The sequence below is a fragment of the Acomys russatus genome, chromosome 4 (assembly GCF_903995435.1).
Source record: "Acomys russatus chromosome 4, mAcoRus1.1, whole genome shotgun sequence".
NCBI lineage: Eukaryota > Metazoa > Chordata > Mammalia > Rodentia > Muridae > Acomys > Acomys russatus.
In genome coordinates, this window is record NC_067140.1 from 57012871 (window position 1) to 57026527 (window position 13657).

The 13657-nt window shown below is 42.4% G+C and overlaps 1 protein-coding gene across 3 annotated transcripts in view; it reads right to left on the reverse strand.

Annotated features, from left to right (window-relative positions):
• Positions 1-13003, reverse strand: part of Ttbk2 (tau tubulin kinase 2) — a 115731-nt gene extending 102728 nt beyond the window's left edge. For all 3 annotated transcript variants that reach the window (XR_007830520.1, XM_051144447.1, XM_051144448.1), the window contains exon 1: positions 12640-13003. The gene's annotated coding sequence lies outside the window, so the exon portion shown is untranslated. The remainder of the gene's footprint in view (positions 1-12639) is intronic.
• Positions 13004-13657: the final 654 nt, after the last annotated feature.

Sequence of the window (13657 nt, forward strand, 5' to 3'; positions counted from 1 at the left end):
TGCTCACGGCACAGCAGGCCTTAGATACCTGCTTACAGCCAAGCCACACAATGGGGCCCACCAGCTGCATGGCAAGCATTCAGTGGGAGCCGCCACAATGTACAGATGTGGGCTGGGGGTGTGTGGAGTAGCTTGAACATGATGAAGTGGAGACCTGAGGGTAGAGAAGAGTAGCCTGCTCTGAGTGGCCAGCCTTGCCACGTGGGGCCATGGTGAGGTCTTAGCCTGAGCTGCTGCTGAAGGCCACATCTGGGTCTGTGACTACACAGTGGCAGGGATCCATGTGTTTATGGCTCATATTACTAGAAAAAAAAATGGGGATGTCCTTGGTTGGAGCAGCCAACAGGGCCCCAGGGATTATGTAGATATCCTGGGGCCCATACAGAAGCCCTTGGGAGAGCTGGCTCTGCACCTTACCTGGCAGCATGGTAAAGTTGCCTCTGGTGGAAGGGGTGCAGTGAGCCAGCCCTGAGAGCAAGAGCACATAAGAGCTGGCCCAGCCACTCATCTGAGTGAGGTGACATGGGTCTGGGAGTGATGCCCTCCACCCTCCACCACTGCCACATGTGGTAGTCGGAAGAGCTGGCCCAGAAGGAATGAGAACAGGAGAGCTAACCTGGAGCCTCACTAGCTGTTCCACTCAGGAGCGTGGAGCCCTGAACCTCACATGTGCAACATGTTAGAGCTGGCCCTGAGGGTGAAGGCACAGGTGAGCCAATACTGACAGTGTGAGAGCCAGAGAGTTGGCTCAGCCCCTCACAGGTTGTATGTACCACTTCAGAGAGGAGGCCACACACCTTGACTGGGCAGGACAGTGGAGCCTATGGGAGGAAATCTTTGCTAGTTCTACTTCAGACAAGGAATTACTATCTAGACTATGTGAAGAACAGCAAAAGTTAAATTTCAAACAAACAAACAAACAAAACACAGGGCTGGAGATGTTAAGAACATTGGCTGCTTTTCCGCCAGTCATGATAGCACATGCCTTTAATTCCAGCACTCAGGAGGCAGAAGCAGGTGGATTGCTATGAGTTCAAGGCGAGCCTGGCCTACAAAGCAAGTCCAGGACAGCCAAGGCTACACAGAGAAACCTGTCTTGGGGCAGGGGTGCGGAAGAAGGCATATTGGCTGCTTTTTCAGAGGTCCTGAATTCAATTCCCAGCAACTTCGTGGTGGCTCACAACCACTTATAATGAGATCTGGCAGGCAGACATGCAGACAAAGCACTATAATAAGTAAATAAATAAATAAATCTTTAAAACAAACAGACAAAAGCAGACTGTTCAGCAACTAAAAGTGCTTGCTGCTCTTCCAGAGAATCAGAGTTTGAATCCCAGCTCCTACATCCAGCAGCTCACAGCTCTATCTCCACAGATCCAACATCTTCTTTTGGTTTCAACAGGCTCTCACATACAACACACAGGTATTCACACACAACACAAACACACACAGACACACAAAAATGCACACACACACACACACAAAATTTTTTTTAAAAATCCCAGCACTCAGGAGGCAGAGACAGGCAGCTGAGAGTCCAATGTCAGCCTGGTCTGCATAGGTAATTCCAGAATAGCCTGTTTCAAACCTCATAAAACTAATAAACAACAACAACAACAAACAAAACAAAACAAATCAACAAAAAACAGACACCAGACAATGAAATAGCTTTCACAAGAAGACATACAAATGGATAATGTATATATTTTAAAGTGTTCAACATCCTTAGCCATCAGAGAGGGCAAATTAAACTACTCTGAGATTCTATTGCACCCCAGTAAGAATACTATCATGAAAATAAATAACAATAAGTGCTGGAGAGTTTGTGAGCAAAGGACAATCCTTACTCACTGCTGGTAGGGTGTAACTGTAAACTACTACAGCTACCATGGAAATCAGTGTGGAGGTTTTATAAAAAGCTAAAAATGGAGCTCCCATACGTACCAGCTAGACCACTTCAGCGCACATACTGTAATTGCCTATCCAAGTTTACTGCTGCTCTATTTACAATAGAAAGGGAATGGAATCAGCCTCCATACACATCAACAGATGAGTAATAAAAACATGGTACATATGCACAATGGAATTTTACCCCTCCATAAAGAAAAACAAATTGTTAAATTTGTAAGAATATAGAAGGATCTGGGAAATATTATATTGAGGCAATCTATCAAAAAGGCAAGTACCACATGTTCTCTCTCATATGTGGATCCTGGCCTTAAATGCTTGTATGTATGTTTATGTATGACTGAGTGTGTCTGTGTACAGGCCAGAAAAACAGAAGACAGCACATGAAAAATGGAAAATGGAGGCTTTAATGCAGTGGGTGGGCAAGGCAGCAGAATATGGAATAGGAAGGTAGAAGGAAGAATATGGGGGTGGGAGGATAGAAATGGAAGCAGGGGAGGCGGGAGATGGAGAGTAAGCAAGTATATGTGTGCGACAGATCAACCAAAATTAAGTATTTATGAAAATGTCATTTTAACTAAAGTGCCACTTTGGAGACTAATTAAACCAATAAAAACAAAACTGAGCATGATGGTGTAGGTCTATAATTCCGCACAGTATTCAAGAGTCTAAGGTAGGAGGTTATGAGTTAAAGGAGATCTCACTATATAGAGTGGGATCCTATCACAAAAACTCTCCTCCCCCCATTAAAAGAAAATTGGCTAATTACATGGATTTCACTTGGTTTTGAGAAGGCTAGGGGCATCCATCTGTGAATGACTCCAGAGCAAGAATTCAGTAGGGAGACTATTATTATCTAGACAGGCTGAAGTAATAAACTTCTATACATTGAATATATGCTAGCTAATTCACTAAATATATAGCATGGTTTTGTAAGTGTCATATATAATTTATATAAGACTCTACTTTTAAAGAGAAAATATAAGAAAATTATTTTTACCTACAATTTTAATGTCAATGAATACAATGTTAAAATGACTCATTAGGAAAGGTCTTTGATGCATTTAAAGATGAGGGAATATACTTGAAGCTATACTTGGGCATAGGCATAATATATGTATTTCCAGTGAGAGTATAAGTGGGTTGTTCATGACTTCTCTTTCTTTGAGATTTAAATACACCCACCTTACCACTTCAAATCCTGGCCACAATAAAGAAAAAGGAGCCAGATTTACCTTACTAACCAACTAGAAAAGCAAACAAAATATATAAAACAGCAGGTTTCAGAAATCAGACAAGAGGCAACACAGCACAGAGATCCACGAGAAAAGGCAGGTAAGCGAAGCGAGCTCTGCACTGCCCGCATGGGAAGCACAACAGAGCCCAGAGGTCTGTCTCACTGACTGCAGAGCTGAGTTAGGGAAAGGTTAAGTAAGCTAAGGTTTGCTGGCCAGAGGTACAAAGATGGCAAGCTCTGAAGAGCTGTGGAGGTCCTTCCATGAAGCTTTGGCTGAATACTTACCAGTGCATGTTATAATGTGAGTTATGAGGCCAAAACCCACTGGAAAGGGGCAGGAGGATAGCTCCAGTCTTACACAGGATATGAATAAGGGCCTTGGATACATGCATGCAAATATTTTCAAATAACTTAACTGTATACCAAAGTAAAATTCCAAACTATTTAAAGAAAGTTTCAAAAAAGAAATAAATGAAAACAGAACATAACAACATAAAGTCACGTCTGGTACCCACTCAAAAACTACCAGGGATGTAAACAAAGAGAAATACGAACCAGACTGAACAAGCACACATAAAATTGGTGGATAAGGATTTTAAAATAGCTATTATAAGTACATTCAGCATTTTACAAAATAAAGAAAAGCATAGGCATAGAAGATGACAGGCATGGTGGCACATGTATTAATCCCAGCACTCAGGGAGGCAGAGGCAGGCAGATTGCTGGAGACGAGGCCAGCCTGGTCTACAAAGTGAATTCAGGACATCCAAGGCTACGTAGAGAAATAAAAGGAAGGAAGGAAGGAAGGAAGGAAGGAAGGAAGGAAGGAAGGAAGAGAAGAAAGAAGGAAGGACATGTAAAGTAAAAAAAAAAAAAAAAAAAAAAAAAAGTCTATGGATAAAAAGTAATATATCTGGTATAATAAGCGTATCAGAAAGGCACCATTCCCACACTCCCAAGCCTAGCTCTGGTCATACAGCCCTTGTACCAGCCTGAGGCAGGCTAGACTCTCAATCAAACAAGCAAGCAAGGAAAGTCTACATACCAGGTAATACTGAACTAAACAAACAATATGAAAGGCCAAGACAGTATGCCTCCCTCCAAACCACTAATCCTACAGAAATGTTCTCAATGAGAATCGCCTAGATGAACCCTAGAACACAAAACTTTAAAACAAAGACGAAACATAGACTTGGAGTAGGGGAAGTGAACCACTCACGCATACAAATGAAAGAAAAAAAAAAAAAGCTGGGCGGTGGGCGCACGCCTTTAATCCCAGCTCTCGGGAGGCAGAAGCAGGCGGATTGTTGTGAGTTTGAAGCCAGCTTGGTCTACAAAGTGAGTCCAGGACAGCCAAGGCTACACAGAGAAACTCTGTCTTGAAAAACCAAAAAGAAAGAAAATAGAAAGGCATGTAAGGAACTTTGGGACACTGTGAAAAGGCCAATCTTCAAGTTATAGGCACAGAAAGAGAAACATACTGGATAAATGGCATAGACCAGATCGTCAACAGGATCATAGAAGAAAACGTCTCCAAATTAAGCAAAGACATCCCCACACAAATACAAGGAACACAGCAGACAACCAGAAAACAAACTCCCCACAGCATATTATAATTAAAAACTAAATATGCAGAACAAAGAGAAGGTACTTAAATCTCCAAGAGAAAGCCACAAGTCACATACGTATAAAGGAAAACCCATCAGAATAACAGCTGACTTCTCGCGGGAAACTTTAAAAACCAGAAGATTCTACAGCAATGTACTTGAAGTTCTACAAAACAATGGATGCTAACCTAAATTAATGTACACAGCAAAACTATATTGTTGGAGAAGAAAGAAAAACTTCATGGTATCAACAGGCTACAAGAATTCATGCCCACAAAACCAGCCCCACAGAGAATACTAGAAACAATACTTCAGACTGAAGAAAATAAGTAAGTACAGCTGAGACTGGAAAGAAAATAAATGAAACTATAGTCACTGAAACAAAAACTGGACTAAGACCACAAAAAAACCCAGAAAACCAGACCCCCCAAAACAACAACAAACCAACAGCAATCAGCACACAGATTTCATAATTAAATATTAGTGGATTCAATTTCCCACCCCCACCACCGTGAAACGTAAGAAACAAAATCCATCTTTCTGTAGTCTACAGGAAACTCATACTATTTTGAAAGATATGTTCCACCTTAAAGAAAAAGGATGGGAAAATGCATCCCAAGCAACTGGGACCAGGAAGCAAACAGGTGTCACCATCCTAAGATCCAATAAAATAGACTTTAATAGAAGAAATAAAGGAAACTTCATTCTGATCAAGAAAATGATTAGCCAAGAAGACATTACACCCCAAACCTATATGCACCAAACTCTGCCTCATCCAATTAAAAGCATACTGCTGGGCTTAAAAACACAAACTGACTCTGAGTCAACAGCATGAGATAATTGCAATATCTCACTTTTTCCAAAAGACGGGTCATCTGGATAAAATACAGAGAAGCATCAGAATTGCATGGTATCACACATCAAATAGACCTAACAGATATTTACAGTATATTCTACCCTAGGCTCAAAAAACATATATTCTATTCAGCAGGCTATGTGTCTCTAAAGTAGACCACAGTGAGACACAAACAAATCTTGGAAAATGGAAATGACTCTATGAATCCTATTTGACCATAATGCAATAGAGCTCAAAATCAACAGTAAACAAATCTCTACTAATTACACAAACCCATGTAAATTAAACAATGCACTGCTGAATGGTGAATGAGGCAAAGAAGAAAGCAAAATTTTGAAATTAACTGAAAATGAGAACACAACAACAACAACAACAAAAACCTCAGGAACACACTAAAAACAGTTCTCAGAGGGGCTGGACAGATGGCTCAGGGGTTAAGAGCACTGACTGCTCTTCCAGAGGCCCTGAGTTCAATTCCCAGCAACCACATGGTGGCTCACAGCCATCTATAATGAGATCTGATACCCTACTCTAGTGTGCAGTTGTACATTTAGGCAGAGCACTGTATACATAATAATAAATAAGTAGATCTTTAAAAAATAGTTCTAAGAAGGAAATTTATAGCACTAGCTGTTCTTCCAGAGGGCCTAGGTTCAATTCCTACCACCCACATGGCAGCTCACAACCATCTGTAACTCTTGTTTCAGGGCTCTGACACTCTCACACAGACACACACGCAGGCAAGAAATCAGGTAGCATACTAGTAAACAACAATGTTGCAATTCAAGAATTTGCAAAACAACAACAAACCAAACCCAAGTTCAGTAGATGGCAAAAAGAATAAAATTAGAGCCATAATTAATGAAATATAAACAAAACAATATCAATAATCAACAAATCTGAGAGTTGGTTTACTACAGTTGATTTTAATGTCACCTTGCCAGGAACTAGAAACACCTGTGTACAGAAGTCTCACCCGGAGATCAGTGAGCTTGAAGACACAGAAAAGGGAATTATCCAAAAGGAAATGAATGTGTCTTGTGGGGGTGGGTGGCAAATGAAAAACAGAGAAAAAAAAGAAATCAAATAGAAAAAAAAAAGAAGAAGAAACTAAATGTACAAGCATCAGGGTGCTGCGGGATAAAACTGAAGAGCTAGCACACATATAACCACAATCCATGGAGAGCAATGAAGATCAGTTGTCCTTTAATTTCTGTAATTCTATCTGTTTTATTCTGTTTTCAGTTATTGTAACCATGTCATCTTGAAAGTTTCTTCCCATTGTTAAAATCATTTCTTTTACTTTCTTTGGAGCCCATTAAAGGGGAAAAGTGAAATTAAGGAAGAGGGGCAGAGAAGTTAATAGACACAAATGATATTAAAGTGGAAAAGGAAATACTGGAGGTTGAAGGGTATTAAGTGTTCTAGAGTCACTGAAAAGTTTTTCTCTAACGCTGTTTCAAGGTGTGCTGGCTAATTCTGTCAGTGTGGTTGTATTAGGAAGCACCTAGGAAGTCAGTGTGACAGCGTTTCCAAGGAGGGTGGAGCACCTGCTATGGATGTGGGAAACATCAGCCCATAGATGAAGCCTGGAGGAAATAAAAGGGGACCAGATGAAAGGCCTTGCAAGTGGAGGCATTCTCTCTCTATTTCCTGACCACCAGAACGTGAGCTTAGCTCTGTCAACCTTCTCTGGCATGATAACCACTGGGCAAAATAAGTCATTCCTCCTTAAGTTGTTTGTGTCAATCATTCTGCCATGGTGATGAACTGTCTTGTCTAGTACAGGAAACTGATACAGCCGGGAAGTGGGGTTGTTCTTAACTTGACCATGTGGTTTAGAATCTTTTGGAACTGGTATGAGGGACAAGTCTGGAAAAGCAGGCTAGAGAAGGCCTGAGATGAATGCTGTACACAGAACTTAATGGGTGGTTTTGATAGCTCACATCAGAATGCTAACAGGAATGAAGACAGATTAGAACTATGCCATAGACACTATGGTCATGAGGCTTGGACAGGTCATGGACTATACTGTTGACACTCTGCATGAAGAGTTGGTTATGTGCTCTGAACTAGTGGTGGAAATGACAAGGAATCCTGACCCCCCGCTTGACAGAGTGTGCCCACTGTTGAGTAATAGGCATTCTTAATATAAACCAAGGAGAACTGGAGGGAGAAACCTAAGTCTTTTCAGGATTTGTTATGGATGCGAATCTGAGTGTTCCCAGCCCAGATTAGGCCTCAAGTTAGGGCCCAAAACCATTACCAAAATTCAAAAAATTTTCAATCTCTCTAAAGATGATATCTGCCAATATAGCATTAAGAAGTCATTAAGCAACAGGCTTGGTAGTGTATGCCTTTAATCCCAGCACTTGGGAGGCAGAGGCAGGTGGATCACTGTGAGTTCGAGGCCAGCCTGGTTTACAAAGGGAGTCCAGGACACCCAAAGCTACACAGAGAAACCCTGTCTCAAAAAGCCAAAAAAAAAGTCCCCAAGATTAGGTGTCTTCTTATTCCAGGTGTCCTGCAACACAAATGACAATGTATTGCTCTAAAGAAACAACACACCAAGAAAAATGAGGCTTGCAGAATATGCTAAATATTTGGCCAAGAGAATAAAAGAAGCCAGAGAAATACGCTGGAAACAGATTGCCAGGAGATGTGGGCTGTCTTCACTAAGGACTTCTACTTGTGAGTCCAGTCAATATTAGAGTCTTTAAGAATAACCAATATAAATAAATAATCAGACCTTGAAAAAAATTGCACAGCAGCTCTCATCCGTTGAAGACTGAGCTTGTATAAGTTTTAATTCATTCTAAGGACCTTGCTTTGGGAAGATAGCTCCCGAGTGCCTTACTAGTGCACAGTTAGTTTAACAAGTGCCTCTCACATTCAGCCATACAGACCACTGTGTGTGTGTGTGTGTGTGTGTGTGTGTGTGTGTGTGTGTGTGTGTGTGTGAGAGAGAGAGAGAGAGAGAGAGAGACAGAGAGAGACAGAGAGAGAGGGGAGAGGAGGACAGAGGGGGGGAGAGAGAGAGAGAGAGAAGAGGTGAGTGTCCAGTTAACAGGAAGTGGACTTGTTGTAAGAATTAATCCTGATTGCCAACTTGACTGAACTAAGAAGTGCTCGGGAGATTAGTAAAGTAAACCTCTAGGTACCTCTGAGAGTCTGAGACTCATAGGTATTTTCTGTGCTTCCAGGATGACATGAAGTGAGCTGATCTGTTCCATCACGCCTTCCCTGCCACAGTGGGTAAAAACCTCAAAACTGTGAAACAAAATGTTTCCTTTCTTTGTTTTTCTCCTGTTTGTTACAGATATACAACCTCTGAGTAACACATAATGGTTATATGTGCAATGTTTTTAATACTTTTTTATATAAATATATTTATTTTTAATTAGAGTCAAAATATTTCCACCAACCTTTGAAGCTAACAGAGAACACAGAATGAGTTAGGTTAATAAAACAAAACGCCTCTGGAAATTACCTGCTCATGTCTACACTTTTCTCTTCATAATGCTTGAAATTTGTATAATCAACTGTTTCTACAGGTTTCTGGTTCTATTATATGATAAACTCAAAAGTGAAGTTTTGAGCCAGACACAGTGGCACATGCCTGGAATCCCAGCACTCAGGGAGGCAGAGGCAGGTGGATCCTTGTGAGTTCAAAGCCAGCCTGGTCTACAAAGCAAGTCCAGGACACCCAAGGCTACACAAAGAATCCCTGTCCATCCAGTCCCCCTCGCCCACCTCCAAAAAGTGAAGTTTTGTCAACTGCTCAATCTGTAACTTATAGAAGTTCTGAGCAAGTATTTAAAGAATAGGTGTAAGCAGCTGTTACAATAACTAAAGGAGATGACATGTATGATTGTTTTGCCTGCATGTATGTCTGTGCACCTGTGAGTCTGGTGCCTTGGAGGTCAGAAGGCAGCATCAGGCCCCCTGGACCTGCAGCTATGGATAACCGCGAGCCACCAAGTGGTTGCTGAAAACTGAACCCACGACTTCTGCAAGAACAGCAAGTGCTCTTAAACACCGAGCCATTTCTCCAGGCCTGGATATACTGAATTTATTAAAATGCCATGAAAGTCCAACAGAAAAAAAAAGGCCTAATCTAGTTTGCCATGTAATTTAGCATCCAGATTTTTTAAAAATTAAATATCATTATCAGTACACTTCACACTTTTCTCTTTGGCTTCTCTTTTTCGTATTTTTCTTCTTTCATCTCTGCCTTACTAGTTATTGAAAAATATTAATAAAACAATTTTTAGGGCTGGAGAGATGGCTCAGAGGTTAAGAGCACTGTCTGTTCTTCCAAAGGTCCGAGTTCAGTTCTCAGCAACCACATGGTGGTTCACAGCCATCTATATTGAGATCTGGTGCCCTCTTCTGGCATGCAGGCATATACACAGGCAGAATACTGTATAAATAATAAATAAACACAATTTAAAAAAAATTTTTTTAGATACTGTATAAGCTGAGATACTTAGTGGACCAAAAAAAGAAACTGTATAAACGTGCTTCATAATATACAACACAGGCATAAAGGTATAGACAAATATTAACAAAAATACAGTATTGAGATGATCACAGGACTTATATAAGGAAAACAACATAACTTTACTTTTTAAGGTAATTATTTTGAAGTAGAACAAAGTTTTTTTTTAAAAAAAGGAAGTGTGAAAAGATAAATGAGGGCTAAAGAGATGTGTCAGTGGTTAAGAGCACTGTCTTCTCTTCCAAAGGACCTGGGTTCAATTTCCAGGACTGGCACGGCAGCTTACAATCATCAGTAAATCAAGTGCCAGGGAATATAGCACCTTCTTCAAGCCTCCATAGACACGAGGCAGCATTCACACAGTGCAGTTACATATATGAAGGCAAAACAAACATACACATTTAAAAAAGAAAGAAAAAGATTAATGAACTGGGTATGATGGTGTATGCTTGCAATCCTAGTTACCCTAGAGACAAACACAGGCAAATCACAAAACCCAGGCCAGCCTGGGGACATGGCTCAATTGATAGAGTGCTTACCCAGGACGCATGAAGCCCTGGGTTTGAAACCAAGCACAGCATAAAAATGATACTTAACTCCTGTAATTGCAGCACTTGGAAGGCTGAGGCAGAAGGATTTCGAGACCAGCTTGGACTACATATTAAGTCTGCCTCTATGCAACAAAGCAATATCATCCATAGGTATTACTTGTAAAAGTTGTATAACATACAAAGAACTTCCTGCTCACCACAAAATCAAACTTAAATTCCATGATCAGAACTAACTCAGCTGTATATCACATACTTTGAAAAACCAATAGGTTATCACTGCACACACATACTCAAGCAAAGCACTGATACACACAAAATAAAAATAAATAAATCTAGCAGCAGCTTTTAAATAATCCATGACTGTCGCATTTTTAATGCATCTTCATGTGTAAATTGCTCCCTAAAATTGTCTAAATTATACGAGCTTCAATTAGAACATGACATTTAAAGATATATGAAGTCCTACATAATTGAGTTCAATTTGCTCAGCTTTCTTGAGGTATTAAAATAACCAATACTTAATAAAAAATATGAAGTCATATACAATACAGAATTCAATGATATATGAACCATAAAGGATGATGAACAAGATCTAATCCCTACTCATAATTAAGTTGTTTGAAATTATAAATAAAATAAATAAAGTTATGTATGAGCCCTAATGCCTATTATGTGTCCATAACTGAGAGAAAAATCAGTTTCTAACGCTCCATTATGAAGCTAAACTATTAGAGAAACTTTCCTTTGTAATCGTGCTCCAAACATCTCCTCTGGTGTCTTCATAAAAATTCATCATACAGGAAATATAAGCCTCTGCATTAAAGATTTCTTTCACTATGTTTTAATTTTTAATAGACCACAACCCAAGTCAGGATAGATTTTCCAAGATATCATACTGTTGTATCTGCCATCATTAAAGCTTCTTTAATGTGGCAAGACAAAATATATTCGACCCACTCGATACTTTATAAAAATCCTTTTTTAAAAAATGAATATTATTCTAGTCCACTTAGCTAAAAGAAAACAGATACATCTTTGCAGTTTATCCTGGCAAGTCCACCGTTTAATGTCACTGCAATTGTCAATGGCTCAAAACCAAAGACTGTAACAAAACACAGCCTGAATCCTCCCTGTGTTTGAGTTTGAGTACACACGTATGTCCATTCATAATATATGCTTTCACACCTATTCAATTCTACTAAATCACATCTTCCCATTATATACAGATTAAAATAAAACTGGCCTCTTTAACGTTCAAAGGACACCTTCCAAAGCTAAGAGAGAGAAGCCTATCAACTTTAATCCAAGGCAAAGTACAACTCAATGTCATTTTTACATCTAAGGCAGCGCCACAACGGAAACAAAATGAACTTCATTGGATGCTCAAGTATCCTAACATCCCCATGATTATTAACTTCTGACTTGACAGTACGTGTATGTGGATTCTTTTGTCCCTCTTTCGGTATCCCAGCGTAGCAGCAGCAGCAGCAGCATCTTGGTCAAATCAAATCCCTTTAGTCATTACTTCTTTCTGTACTACAAAGTCCTGGCCTTCCTTGTTACCACACCGAGAAGAGAGATTCGGTAGCCCCGTCCCTCTTCCATTACAGTGGGGAAAGCAAGGTAGAATGAAACGCTCATAATTTTAAAAGAATCTTCTCTGTTCGGTCCTGGTAGCCGTAAGAGTCATGAGTACAAGTGATATATGGGTCACCCACAGAAACACAGAAACAGATGAAGCAGCTTCGTGACCCTCCAAGTTCAGGGAAGGCACCCAAAGCCTCCGGGGAAATGGGGCAGAACCAGAACGGTCTCTGGGACGAGGACCAATTCGAGGCTGGCATCGGCCCAGGGCGTAGGCAGAGACCCAAGGGGTCGCGGGCAGCCTCCCCTCCACGCCTCGGTAGAGCTGGGAGAGGGGTGAGGCGGGCGCAGAGCGGCCACTTGGAGACGCCCTGGGGCTCGGGGGTGTGTCCTACCTGGGCCGCGGCGGACGCAGGATCTCTGGCGGAGGACTGGGGTCCCGGTCAGGGTCCGTACCGGCAGGAGTCACCGCTCAGCAGGCGGGCCCGCCGCCGCCTGCCCATCCCCCGCCGCCCACTGCGGCGGGACCAGAGCGCGGCTTAGACGGCCGGCGGTCCCCTCGGGTGCCGTCCGCGTCTAAAGGCGGCGGCGGCGGCTACGGGTGTTGCCGCAGGCTGCCCCGGGCCGCTGCTCTCGTGCCAGCCCCTGCTCCTCCTCCTGCCGCCGCCGCCGCCGCCTCGTCCCCACCGCTCCCATCGCCGCAGCGGCGACTACTGCAGCGCCCGCTGACCCGGCCCGACGTTACTCTCCCCCCCGCAAGCCGCACAGCCTAGCCCACCTGCCCTGCCAGCGCGCACCGCCCACCTCTCCGCCGCGGGTGCTGATTGGGGCGCACGTTCCCAGCCCGTGGCGTCGGTTGGCTAGTCCCATTGCCTATCAGGAAGGGGGCGGAGAATTGAGCCGAGAGCGTCTCCGCCCCCCACCGGAGAATTGCCGCTATCTTCAGGTTTGCCTGAGAGGGCGAGTTACCGGGAAAGGAGCATCACAATGACAGTGTGCGTGCGCGCTGGGATTCTGGGACTTGTAGTTTCAGCCTCCGCCGCAACGCCCGGCCTGTCCCGAGGAGAGAGACATAGGGCGCAGTGGTTTTGAGAACAGACTTGAATAGGCGGTCTCCTTGCTCAGGGTACTTGTGGCCACAGAGTTGGGCCTTTTGGAAGAAATTGGAAATACCTTGTCACTGAGACAGTCGCGACGGGAATCGTGAGGCCAGGTCGTTTGCTTAAGGTCTATTTGCCTGCTCAGAGCCAGAGCCGCCAGGATCTGGGGAATGGGCGCTGTCCTCAGAACCTTAACCTAAACTGCCGGCTAGGGCTGAGAAACCCGAAGGTGTGAGGGGGAAAGAAAGGAGTTACAAAGATGTCAGCCTGAAGAAGGGAATGATCCTTCACAATCTTCGTGTGGACCAGTCTG